Below are 15,399 nucleotides of genomic sequence, written 5' to 3'. Positions count from 1 at the left end.
CCGCGGCTTCCTCCTCCATACAAAACTACGCTTGCGTGACGTCATCCACGCCGCGCCGCGCGATGTCCGCAAAATAAGGGCGAGCGGTAACCCGGCTCACGGAGCGGCTTCCACCAATCAAAACTCGCGAGTGAACGAGAAAGAACGCGTCAAGAGTAGAGTAGCTATATCTGTCTACGCGCGAGTGACAGCGCTTAGAACTTTCAAATATGTAAACAAACAAATCAGACAAATTCACTCTCATTGTTCTTATTTTGTTTTAGATAATACCATTAACAATTTGTTCTTTGTATTACTTAATTGAATTTATTAGTGTGTGTATCATTTGGAAATAACATAGTTCGTGTGTGTACAATATTTTATGTTAGTTTAAGTGTTTTAGTTACATTATGTCAACATAGATGGCGTTGTGCATTTTTATGCAAATCCTGAATCGCGGTGTTAAGATTCTCCGCGATTTAATGACCCTAGTTGGGAATTTATAGTTTTTCGTTTTCACTGAGTATTTATTGGAAGTATCATTACTCCCTACAAATTCCCGCGATCGCACTGTGACCTGGAACTCAGTACAAGTACAGTGTGTGTAGTGATATGATAATAGAGAGACCTACGTTGAAATGAAATGAGTTAATTTGATACCTAGGTCCTAGACAGTTTGCATCAGGTTTCTTTTTTTAGTGTACATACTTTTAAAACTTAACTACAGATAGCGCGCGAGTTGAATGCAGAGCTTAGGAATGCGGTATGATAGTTGACAAGGATGGCACAGCACTACACTGCAGGCGCGTGAGGTGGGGCGTGCGGATGGCGGGGGGCTCTTTACCTCAGACCCCGACTGCATTCAACTCGCGCGCTATCTGTAGGATAGCATTAATCGCATTAGACTGTTTTCCACAGATTATTTACTTACTTTAGACGTGTTATAAAACTCGGGCACGCCGCTCGGGTGAATTACCTACCAATATTACGTCAATATTAAAATTACTAACGTCCTGACGGATTTATGAAACATATACCTACGATAAATATCAATGGCTAACAGGCCGTTGTAAATTAAATAGGTACTTAAAATGTATTGTTTCTAGTGCCAACTTTTCTCAGATTCTAGTAGTTAATATACCTAACTCAAGATAATAAAGTTTTATAGATATTAATAATCTGCCGAATTCCTCGAGAAAATAAATCAGTCTCTCAGTCAGTGCTAAAAGGTGGACTGAGAAATTACCTCCATTACCTCTCCCCCATCCCTGAGTACTCCCCCCCCCATTTTTTTTTTTGCTGCGGCTTCCCTATTTCATTAAACCACCCTTCGCCACTGATGTACAACATCATACATCAAAATTCAAGGATTTTCATAATACCGTCGGCATACACACAACACTCCATATTTATAAGACCTTATTTCCAAAAACGGCCAACAGAGAATACTTTTCTATATTACAAGCATAATTTTACTACAAATCAGAGCTAAATATCAGTACATAAGCCAGCAGTAAGCATAGCGGTCTACACAGGTGCGGCCGTTTCTTCAACTTTCCCGGCTGGGAAAGAAAGAAAGAAATGTTGATATCAGATGGCAAAGAGTTTCTATGTGCTCAGATTAATAGATAGTGACATGTCGCCGCGAATGATTTATTTAATGAGTTGTACACGCTGTGAATGAATGTGGATGGTTCATGCAAACTTACTGATATTGATGATTCCAATAGGTATGCAATTAAATGGGTTATAGGATTGATAGGTACTTAGGTATCTACCGTTTAGAAGATGTTACAAATAATGTTTTCAGAGTTTTCTTTTAAGTAATAAAATCAACTTAAATTTTACAAGATCGAGAACCAGTCGTGTATCATCCATCAGTTTGTGTACGCTCAATAGCAGACAAGTAAACTAGTCTGCTTAAAAGGCGAACAATCATAACAAATTCCCAACTTCAGCCAAACTACTCGAGAGCTAAACAACACTCAGGAGATACTATAAAAAGTTTAGCAACTAAACACAGCGAATATAAACCGCAAACAGGAATCAAACTTACAAACTTTAGTAACTGCCTGTGTACAACGCTTCGCCGAAACTTTGGCCGACAGTCGCCGACTCGACGCGTTTGGCAGACAGACATGGCCGACACTTTTTGCTGGGATGTTATTGTGCGTGAGGCTGGTACAGGCTGTATTTGTATGATAATCTAGATTTAACATCTACTATATATGAAGGGTAAGTTAATATAAGAGAAAGCGATTGGACACATGAAAAAGATAGGACGATAAAAAGCACGTCTAGGTCTTGAACTAAACTGGTTCATTATTCGTTCCAAAGCACAACCCCAAATTATTAAATGACACGAAAGAAGCTCATATTCCAAACACATATTGCAGAACTATCTTTCTAGCATTAGACGAGTCTATACATTACATCTCATTACCATTCCTAGTCAGGCCTTACCAGACATTAGCATAAACTAATGCTAGAACAATTTCTCTAGTCACCCTGTATTTGTTATAATCCAGACTTTCAATCAGTAGGCAGACGACACTCGGCTGCAGCAGACAGCCAGCCTTGCCAAACTTGTGGATATTAAGACGGCTAGACAGACTAAACGACTCATCATTCTAGTTCCTCACGGATTTTATTACGCGGGAACATTTGCTGTCAAGGTTTTGGCATAAATTGTAAGTAGTTTAGACTTTGTGGGTAGGCTAGACTGAGCCGGTAATAGCCTGTAATTTATTAAAATCATTTTTTCCGCCCAAAGAAGATGACTAAAAATTTGAGGCTCTTTCTGTTTAAACTGACACATGTCCTCATAGTTTCCCAGGGTCATGGGCAATCAATAATTTTACCAAAGTCACAGGATATTTTTTCATGGTTATATTGGTTCCGCTATAATAAACATCAATAAAAACAAATTGACCCCCAGTATAAAATACACTTCTAATAACCTACTATTTAGCAACAGACCCACCCTTGCCGTAACAGCCTTAAAATTGTAACCCCAAGCGCAAATATCAATTAAACATATTTAACCCTGCTCGTTGCTCTGTCTCGGTCATTACGACCATTTGGGGTGAACTACAACTTGATTAATGAACTTCAGCAGGGAAGGGTTGACAAAGAGTAAAAACTTGTTCGTTTTTTCTTGGTAATGGTAATTTGTCGCGAAGGGGCGGTTGCCTTGTAATGCGATGACAAATGGCTGCCGGTTATCCGGGAATTTCTTAACCCTTCAAAGTAATTTTCGTAAGTATGTTTGATGGTGACATGTTTAATGTTTGTGCCGTAAAGGATTGCTTGGTATGGGATGTGATGAAAGGGCAAATCCACCATATCCATACTATGCGTAATATGTAAGTATGTGAGATGACATAGCGTAATGTATTGTTATTGATATCGATAACATTATGTAAATATTCTTTCGGGATGTTAGCCTAGCATTAACTTATAAGTTGCGATATGTAGCTTTATCTTATACGCTTATATTTAGCTACATTTTATGTATTACTTTAATCAATTACTGCACCAAATGTGACTAAATTCCTCCATCTGGTATTACCTATGTAGATGATATGCCTCCAGCCTGCCAGGTGATACCAACGCAGTCTGCTCACTATTCCAGACACGACAAACATGTACAATTTAGATCAGCGATAATTCCCTTTGATGTCACTTACTGCATCGAAGCTTAGGTACTGCTAATAAGAGCTGGTAAATAAATTAATAGTAATTAATGAAATCCTACGTGCGCTGAGTAAGTAAGATATAGTAATACAATGTAGATTCTGCGTCTGTAATCGATTGACTTGTTTTTGGATTAATTTGTGTAGTAAAGACCCATACAATTCTTGAAAACATCTTAAGGTACCTAGCTGCTACTCGCAGATTCTTCCTCGTTCTACAGCAATGCCCTTTTTTGTACAAAAGACGAATTAGCAATGTACTTAATTAAATTGCTAAATGAAGAGCTTTTACTTTCAAAGTTACTAACTTTTCTAACTGAATCTGACTGTCTACTTATCAACTGTGTTTGGACATCGTATTTTCTTTTGAAGTATTGTATGATTAATAGCCAAGGAACGCAAAACTATGGTTACATACCGAAATTCTATAAATACTTGCTCTACTCGAGCCGCTATTTCTTCGATTTAGAATTCATCCATGTAAATCATCATGAGCGTAGCCACTTCCTAGCTTCGTTAGGGACAGAGACAACTGAATATAGCTACTCTAATTGAAAATAGCTTTACATGGAACGACTGTATATCACTGAGCAACTTGACCTGGGCAACTTCCCACTCATTGATAAGACTGCATGTCAGATATTCTGGTTTCTAACTGCCCATAACATCATTGAAAACTTTTACAATCTTCCAGGCCAACCCTTGTTCCCCTCCAATCAGTGCATAGAGTAATGACAGCAGGAATCAATACGATTGCACCGCTCAGGTGCGCGCGCGCCGCGTAACGACACCTGTGCTTCACGCTCACCGCGCCGGGGGTAGGCAGAGCCCACAAATTGCACTGTAATCGTTGTGGGGTTTAGGGGTCGGTATGAAGAAGGTAGTAGGTAAACCCATCGAAAAGCTATTAATTCAAGTGTTTAGGAACGTAAAAAGTTTTTAGGCAAACGTTGCTAGACTTTGCTGGGTGCAAAACCCTACACATAGCTGCAAAAAGTCCTTGAATAAAGCGGAATTATTTAATCAAGTAGTACTGTAGTACCTACCTATGTCTATCAATCAGAGGTACTAAACAGCCAGACAATTCAGTTATACCAAAAGTGTTGTGTTTCAGCAATTTCAGTAAAGAATACTGAATAATTCAGCGCATACCATTTGACAGGCTGCCAAGTGCTAGCTTTATAAGTACACAGCCTTCGCCAACAAATGTGTACTTACGAAAATACGAATTGGAGTACAATTTCCCCTTATTTTCTTGAACCAAACCATGTATTTCTCTTGAGCCTAAATGATTTATTTATTTATTAAAGGGTTTACCAACAGCTTCTGTGTAAATAAATCTAAGAGTACAATTTCAATTATTACTGGGACTTACACAGTCGCCAATTACAGGTTAACCAACATACGCTAAATAACGATAGAATTTAAACTATAAAATTATACAAAACAAAACACTTCTTATTAAAATTAAAGTAAAACTAAAATTAAACTTGTTAACTAATAACTAAACTAAACATCATGAGATCAAAACTTAGGGTAACTAAAAATATAATTTAAGATAGAGTAATAGAATAACATAACATAACATAACAACATAACATTTTACGTATCATTTTGTCGATGTTGCAATTTTTGGGATTCCAGTAATTGGGTCTTAAGGATATTAATCGAGATATTGTAAATGTCAAGATCAGGAGCTGATTTAAATGATCACTAAATTATACGGAACCACGAAGCTCGATAAATAACCAGTTGATCTGTTTACCCGTAATTAATTACCAGCGTGAAATTAATATTTGGCCGACATTTTAATAAACGTTAACTAATTGATTCGTTATTATGAATTACTATTATTTTAAGTTCTTACAAGAGCTTTAATATTAAAACAACCTATTCTCTAAACTTCTAAACTCTGTGTTTAAACTTTTATGTAACAACGCCAATTGACACCAATCAGTATTTAAACAATGAAACTAGCGATAATTGCACAATTATCGTACAACTGTCGAATGTGATACAATTTATGTAATAGAGCTAGTTTTTAACTAGATACGTATGCAGAAAGAAAAGAAACTTCGCATTCATTTGTAGCTAACCGATATAGCACATACTTACATAGATACGCGTCTCTGACTGAGTGTACACTGATTTCAAATAGGAAAGACGAAGTTTCTTTTAAAAATTAAGGAGGTGAAGCCAAGAACGATTGAAATGAAAAAGCTAATAAAAAAATACTTATTTCATCAAATGAGAAAAAAATAGCGAAATTTGCAGATTTCCACCTTAAAAAAATAATCACACCACTATCCCAAAGCTTGCTCCACTTTTATGCCCATCAATCTATCGAAGACTCACGTCCACCGGGTCGATAGTCACAGCAATAAAGTTGTAACAACCATCGCTATAAAGCAACTGCTTTACGACCACGATACGATTCAGTTACATGCTAACACACGTCACCAACATTCGGGAACCGACGTTTTATTTTACGACAAGTCACGATACTGAATATGTTCATTTGTTTTTCATGACAGATTAGTGCCGATAAAAATGTTATGGGTATTGCTGAATAATTTTTAACGTAACTCCCCTACCTATGTACCTATATTATAGTCGACTTCAATGAAAGGGTACACATTGGAGTAATATGTATACTATATTGGAACCCCACCATCTCAAAATTTCTGCTATATTCCAGATCAAAGTTTAACATAAATATGAGTTTCTGACTTACACAGTTGAATTCAAAAGTTCTGTAATGGCTGGTTTCTGAGCACCCTTATCAGTAAATTAATAAATAAACCACGTTGCTAGAATTCAGTCACAAGAAAATTTGTGAGTGTGTGAGTTCGTGTTTTCTCGACGAACTTACTCCTTTGCCCAATTATGTCATCATGTTCAATAATCCTAATGAACATAAACCATCGCTCCGTGATAATGAGCGTATAATCGTAAAGGCAACGAGTGCGTTTGTTTACAATCAATACGCAGGCGTTACCCTGACGCAACCCGACACCCTGTGGTCACAGCCGGGTGTAACGGGTTTACGAACCACTTACTACTCCTGCTTACTTATACTATTGTACTTACAGCTAAATTAACAGTAACACAACTATTACTATAAGATAAAGACCTTTTTTCGCGCCGTTTATCTCGAACTGTCAAAGACAATGTTATACTTTTTGTACAAAGTAGTATTTGAACAAGAAGTTTTTATGTACAGCTCGGCATTCAGACAGCGGGCCACGTTTCCTAAGTTGCTCATTCATTGATAAATTGTAAGCAATGACTCCGTCACATATAATTTCCTAATATGTAGCTGAACGATGAAATGTAGATATGGCTCTGAAAAACCTGTCGGTGTATTTGTTTCTAGTTTAGTTTTACAATACCAACATCGTCGTACTTCCACACAACATATTGGTGTTAGTTCACTAAGTTTTCTTTTTGCATTATGTTTTTCTACACATCCCATTGTAACATTCCATAAAATTACAATAAACATTAATAGGTAATATGTAAACGACAATGTGAAAATTTTACCATAGACATTTTCAATCCCATTGTAAGACAAGACGTCATTAGAGAATTTGTCTCAGATTCCAAAACAAGTTGCATCTTATGCAACTAGGTACTAAGTACAGCAAATAGCTTCGTGGTGATTCATAATAGATAATATAAAACATAGTTCCTTCTGCGTGTGATTGTAAACAGTGGGAGCCCTGACACAGTGCGCAAGGACGCGCGTTGCTCACACGAGCAAACATTCAACAACTTTACAACTGTTTGTTGTAGTTTAATACAGGCCTTGTAGTCAACCCTTTATCTAGCGGCAATGACTATTTATTTATCACTGATCTACAAAGAGTCGGCTTCATTTTACCCTACTTATAAGCCAGTTAGCGTTTTCCGGAGCTAAATGTAACCGATTTAGCTTAGCACGAATATCATTTCAAGAATGTGTGGAGTGTGATTAATAAAAATGGAATGTTGGAATTGGCCTTTAAATATTTTTACCTAATCCTTAATATACCTGAAAGATTCCTAGTGTAAAATCAAGAGTGTCCCAAAAAACTTTTCCAAACTTTCATTCTTATAAAGAACAAAATTATTCTAAAGCAAATAAGGTGCATGATAATTAATAAAATTATAATAACCTTTGATCTGTGAATGGGAGCAACAAACCCACACATTGTATGTGGTGCGTCAGTTCGCGGGAAAGGCCGCGGATTACCGCGAAAACTGCGACATTGAGTGAAGTGAATCATTTCATTCAACGAAATGAACGAACCGAACATGGTATGCGGACTTTTTGAACTGTGCGTAATTTTTTTTTCTTCTTTTTCAACTTGAAATTGTTATGTGGTTTGTGATTCACTGTCTGACTATTTTTATTTAAAAACCTACGTTTGTAACCTGCACCCGTCGAAGCCCTTTTAGGTATTTTCTGCCTTGACCTCACAATCTTTCTTTGTATTTTTCATTTCGCCATTTGAATGAGAAAATAAATAGATGATCAGCTCGTCTCAGTTCCGAGTACAATGTGAATTAACGAATTATATTAAGGTCACATGCAGGTGAAATTGACGTCTCCATAAGCTGAATACATTTGCTTAATATAAGTAAATTAAGCACCGCAGTTAGCCACATAACTGTTGTTGTACAGTCGAGTGGTATGGAAAGTGGCTGTTTCCACAGATAGCTAATTAGTAATGTGCTGAAATGGCAAATATAATGAGTGGTTGGTCTGACTTGAGGCGTCTGCGACAGCACGCGCCCCACATCTGCAGACATCTGTAATTGTTGCTTCCAACACGACGAATGAACGAACGAATGAACTGGAAATTGACATCTTTGTCTATGGCAAGACAAAAATAGCGGGAAGCGATAAACGCAGGAATAAATGTGCTTAATGCAAATTAGTTGCAATTGCAAGGCAAATGATATGTAATGTCCGTAAATTGAACAGATGTTGTAGTCTATAAAATTCTTCACAGCAAAAATAAGTGCTTAGAAATAAATAATAGTGGAGGCTTTATTTACTTAACTTTTGCTAGTCAAAACTTTCAGGCAGAACAAAATACTCAAATGACAAGAGGTTCATCCTAATAGATCACCACCTATTTCTTAATCAGAATTCTTCGTAAGTACCTACAATGTAAAAGGTGACGAATAAACCTATCTGGGTAACAGCATATAAAAAAAACTGCAGTTCTTAAGAGCGTGTACGTCAACCGCGCGCCATTTGGCCTAAAATGGTACTTTTCAAACCACTGTTTCTCAGTAACTACTTATCCTATAACTATGTTATTTTTTAATAACGCAAGGTAATTTCACTGTCTATATAGTTAATTGAACATAAATTTCAATTTGTGTAGTTTAAATACTTAAAACCCCTATAACGTAACAGATGTTTTATAAAATTCCCGTTCAGCGTCTATTTCGAAGCTTAAATTCATGTGAAAACAGTGGCAAATCTAATCATATTTATTTTTTTACTCATAGACGAAATCCCCATGCCTATAGTTAGTTGAAAACATTTTTTGATTTAGGTCTCTATCTTTCAGAAAAAAATATTTTAACAATGTGAAAAATTGTGAATTTCAAATGCTTTTTTTACCTATCTATCTTACTTAATTTAATATAACAATTATTTACTATAGTAATATAACTCTTTCTTTAAAACATAAACTTTATATTATAATTTAATCTCTCGTTTTTAATTTTTTATAAATTATTTAAAAACTACTATAAAACGCTGCACGCGAGTCAACTCAAACCAGACCGCCGCAAGGCTTCACAGAGAGGACGTGTCGCTCTGTCACATCGCGTAGGGTGAATAACCTCTGCCGTGGATACCGAGAATAGAGTACATTTCAAGCGCGACCAACAAATCTTGATACATTACTATTTTATTTAAAGCTCAATTTTGAAGCATATTTTTTTTTATCGATTGAGTTGAAATTTTGTTTGAATGTTCAGTTTTAATGACAATGTATGATTCTATATCCAATATGGCGGTATACCCAAGATGGAGAAAAAATGTTTTAATGCATTCCTACGATATGGGTATCAAATGAAAGGGCTTGCTATGAATAACTCGAAAAAAAATGTGTCGCGAGTCTAAATCCAATATGGCGGACTCCTTAGGCTAGAAATCACTTATTGCAGATGTCTGTTACCAATCGAGCTATATTTTTTTTTTTTTCATTTTGGATGTACCCAAATTTTGACTTTTGATCTCGAATACTTTTGAAGCATATAGGATAGATAACTTAAAACTTTATTTGCAATGGTAAACCCAAGCTCTTCACCAATATTTGGCTTTCCGGCAATTGTTGTTATTTGACCACAATTTTTCGGTCTGGATGGACTGGACCATTCATATAAACAATCAATTTTTCAAATCGGTCCAGGCGTCTTTGAGAAATCGAGAACAATCACAAAACAATCTAATTGAAACCTCCTCCTTTCTTTTTTTGAAATCGGTTAAAATACAGAAACTCTTAACATTGTCATTAATCATCAGTCGACTATTTAGTAATTGAAAATTGTATGTAATATACAGAAAGTCCTCAAAACCAAGGTTTTCATAGGTGCCCGATTTTTTTGCAAAAGAGTGTAAGTATTAACGACTTATTTTCATGCTTTTATATTTTAGACATCCATAGACTTACACTATTTTCCCGCTATTAACTATTTACTAAATAATATATTTTTTGTTCTACCAATTTCACTCGAAAGGATCAAAATGGTTTGTGTGACTATAAGTGAAGTATGATAGGCACGCACACAGCCGCGACGCTAGTCTGCGCGGTTTTTTGCGTTGAATTACCTAAAGTTGACATCGCGCGCCGAGCGTACACGCTCTTAAGAACAAGTCCGTCATTCCTGCATATTAAAGAACTATTTCCTACCACGTTCGATCGTGATACATCTCAAACTTAGCCATGCACTTACTGACTATGTAGTCGTTCTTACGCAAATCCCTTAGCTTGGGGTTTTTGTTGACACAAATCATCTTAGCATTGTGAGTAATCAATTTTGAGAAATTGAAAATGAACAAATAAACACAAACTATTACTACATACTATACATAGAACAAGGATGGTCTAGCTTCGGTCCATTTTGGTCCCGAGTTTGATTCCCAATTTGGACAGTATCTCTTTATCTTAAATTCATCAATAGCAACGAGCAGTCTGTAGTTGTTTTATAAAGTTTATCATAATTAATCTGAAATCTTTCTACACTTTCGTTACCTCACACCTTCACTTCAACTAACATTCATCCCCACCACTTACTCACAAGGAAAATGGAAAATTCCCGGTGAGTCACACGTCTGATAAGGATGTCACGGCACGGGCCAATCATGCAATCATGCGCAATCATCCAATAGCAGCAGGTACAGTAGGTACTTGCGCGCGCGCCGGCGTGCGTGGCGCCAATTCACGCTAATTCGCTTTTTGTCAGCCATATTATACTTGTTCTGCAAGTCATATAACGCGACAATTGCCTAATGTACGGTAATTGTGAGGTCTTAATGTCAGGGAATAAGATACCTGTTAGCTCTCCGATACTGGTCATACCTTGTAGTTAAAGTAAGTATTACTTTGCAGAGCATCTTTTATTTACTGAGTATCTAGTTCTTGACTTAGTAACATGTAAGTATACCTATGGTTTGTCAATAAAAACACTAGTAGGTACAACACTATCAGGAATTTTCACATCCATATATTAGGAGTGCAGGGAAGTCTGTCTGTTATCTGAAGTCTCAGTGTGTCAAAGAGTAACAATATTTTTTACAGTTACTTACAGTCTACATTCAAATTGATTTATCGACAGTTGCTGAAAAGCTCTCGGGAGATACCCCGAACTGTTTGATTTGTAACGTCTAGTTTGTCACACTGAAACAATCATACTATGACGAAAGTACCACTTCGGAATTATCTAGACACTTTAGTAGTAGTACTTTCCCGAGATTTCCGAATCCTGTGGGCACTTACGACCAGGATACTAGAGTATCCCATATACTTTCCCAGTTACAACCTATAAAAGTTCATTTCACATACTTCAGATACGAAGGCGTGACAAACAATTAGATTCACATTTACAATACTCTAGTACAAAATTTTAATGAGAGACACGAGGCAGTGGGCCGCCTGGCGAAACTCCAACGATCGGCTGTTGAGTACCGGCGCAGGCGCCGCTCTCGTAGAAGATTTTAAAGTTTCTAGTTATTAATGAACAGCCACAGTCATTGACACTGTTTTTAGGTCCAGTGAAATCATCAGCTGATCCCGCTGTGGGTGAGACTGGAGAATGAATGAGACACAGGAATAATGCAGATTCAGAGAAACATGCATGAGGTTGGTCAGACAAACCTTTCTTTTTGCCCCATTTTGACTTACCAGCACTCTTAATTCCGTATTTGAAGTCTTAGAATATTATTTTCAGTTTTATTTTCCACGTACCTATAGGAAAATGCTTAAAATGCCCTTACTTTACAGAGTTATCCTAAAAATCGACCAATAGGATAATCTGCTAACTGCAATAAAACTTATCGGCCATTACAGAAAGCCGTTGACGTAAATACCTCGTTCATTTCCTGTAACGTGACGCACACTTACGTCAACTAATGAGTTTTTCACATTTTTCCTAACATGGGTTCTATATATCTGTGAATTCCATATTTAGCTCGCACAATGGTCGACTTTCAGGAATTTACATTAGGTACATAACAATGTACTTTGTATATAACAATTTTTTTGATTAGTCGCAAAATTGGTCTAAGTCATCTTATTTGATTCTAATATTTCTTATAAACTTCTTTTGTCTTTTAAAACTTAAGTATTTTCAAATTAGACACATCTACTTAGTCGTGAATCTTAGCTACACTCAACCAGTGGACTATGATTCATTATAATTTCACTTTGTTTTAAGAATTATTTATATGAACTCCTAAAAGCCTTAAACAATATTGTAGACAATAAGTTAATGCAATAGTAATTAAACATGTTGAACATGCTAATATTGCTTATTCTTGTAAGTCCAAGGCGTAATCTACAAGTCTTTACGACGCATAAAACCGATGACGCTGGGTAATAAATCCGACGGCCTTTATTAGGTATTTATTTATTTTTATTGCGTAGAACAAAGTAAACAGTGATTACTGGTACTAACTGGGTCATTTTACAAGACTTTATTATAAAAGAAACCTATAGGAGTACGAAAGAGTTGCGTAGTCTTGTCTATGACGCATCGCTGGTTAGTACGCGGCTTATCTACGAGGTTGGTCACATTTTACCGCATTTTCCCTTAATTGGACATTGGACTAATGATTAATTCGTATAAACTTTTAAATGACCATAAATTAGAACTGAAAATTAGGGGGAATTAGGACTTCTCTAGTGATGTAGCGAGACTATGAGGGGATTTCAGGAAATTGTTCAATAAATAAATGTAAATTAAGATCCAGGGGATTTTCATTTTAATAATAGTTTGAAAAACAAAATAATATTATATAATGATTCACAGCTTATAATATGAAAAACCACTAATGCAAATAGGTATACCTACCAACCCAATTAATCGGATAAAGTACCTACACACTTACGTAGTTTTACGTAAACATACATATCAATATAATTAGTATTGCGGTCTTTATGGGAAAATATTCATTCATAAACTCTGAGAGGAAAACAAATAAACCACGGTTTTATAAATCATATGTGTATTTTACAATAACTAGTTAAAAGTTGAAACTGTCATTATATACAGTAAAGTATGTATACTGAACCACATGCTCATTTACCTTAAATTTTTATTAATTTCAAGATTCACCTAATATCTACCCTACCAAGGTCCTACTACCCAAGGCTTAATAACAGCCTGCTAAAATATCTTAACCGTTTATTACACTTTTACAGCAAACATTATTTCATAATTCAACGAAGTTTAAGCTTTCTTGGAGAACAAAATAAAGTAATTGTTACCAGATGTTGCACTACCTTGTCTATGACTTAGCGCAGTGGTACTCTTTGCATTATCGTAATGTAGCACAGAACAAAAACGCATACAGCCTTTACCTTAAGCCTACAAAGGATCGATAACATTATTTAGAATAAATACAACAATTTCTTTAACTTAATTACAAACACGTGCGAAAATCCGTTATCGGTTGAAACAAGGATTAAAATAAACTACAGGTAATTACCGAATGACAGAAAAAATGGCGGCAAACCTTATAACGGATTACCTTTGCCTTTCTTTGATTTACGCACAGATGTTGATCTTTGTTGTCCTTGGTATTGGTTTGGCCTAATAATCTTATTGTTTGGTTTATTATCTGTAATTTGGAAGCCGTTTTGTTTCGTTTTCTTTTCGGCTTTAAAGATTACATCGTGTTAAATTATCAGTTCTGACAACACCATCCCAATTTCTTTAACCCAACTTTTAAGGCACATGAAATCCTATATTTTTCTGTAACTCGACTGCAATTTATCACTTTAAATCTATCATTGCCCGCTTTACTAATTTTATTTGGCAGCATGTTTTCTTCTTTCATGATCTTCTGTCTGCCGTCGCGCCGTGTCTCAAGTACCTAACATTCTTTATTCTTCTTTTTACTTGTGTGTACCTAATGTCACAGTATAATTACGTAAACATAAAAGTATTTAGGTGTGACGATGTCTAGATTAGCTGCTTTTGTTTGACAATGCGGGACTGGCCCGAGATAACGTTGAGTCGTACCGTGGGAAAAGCATTACCACTCGGAAAACTGACCAGGAATGTATGACTCCGTAATAGGTATCTGCGTTAATCACTTTTCTATTGCGTAAAACAAATAAGGTATATATTATTGAATCAAGACAGTATTCCGCCCCGAAAATCAGAATTCTTTTAATGACTAACCAAGATCTACGCCTTTCTTGAAAATTGTTCTAATCGACTGAAAGGAATAGAGACGTAAATTACAAACTAAATTAATTGCTATGTGTTTAATCTCAATTAAGCATTGATTAATCACCAAATGACTGTAACAACGTGTTAATTCACAGACGTATTACTAAACAGATAATCTTCTATTTTCAGCAGTACGGTAATCCATTCATGACGAACCAAGCCAATGTTTGCGATACCTCATAGTTTGGCTAACGAATTTATTTTCGTGAATGAGTCGACGAAAGTATCATCTCTATTGAGTAGCCTATAATCTTCGACATTTTATAATCTGCATGATTCACAGATCTCGGATCAAGAGCTTTAAAACATGAATCAAAATAATCCAATCGCTGAATGAATGATTCGCTAATTAAAAATACGCGGGCGTCAGTCGCTGATGTAAGAATGAATATAATTTTAAATGTAGAACTGGATCATATTCCTGGAAGAAAATTCGGTCCCGCCATTTTACCTTGAAAACGTATCATTCAAATGTAATTTTCCCATGCAATACTTACAATAAAATTCAAAAAATACCAATTGCCTTTTAATTTCTTGGTCAGCAGGACAACTATTCAAATAACCACAACTTTACTACACCTCCGGCATTCCGGCATGAATGAATTCCGTTCCACAGATTATAGCACAAAGTTATTCAAAGGATCGAAATAGTTTCTTGCAAACATTGATTGTTTTATTTATGAATGAAGCTTTATGAAATTATGAATGAAAGTGCGTCCTGCGAAACAACTAGACCTTTTTTGTAAAAAAAGGATTCTATTTT

This window comes from Helicoverpa armigera, chromosome 15 (assembly GCF_030705265.1).
Source record: "Helicoverpa armigera isolate CAAS_96S chromosome 15, ASM3070526v1, whole genome shotgun sequence".
NCBI lineage: Eukaryota > Metazoa > Arthropoda > Insecta > Lepidoptera > Noctuidae > Helicoverpa > Helicoverpa armigera.
This window is presented reverse-complemented; position numbering follows the sequence as displayed.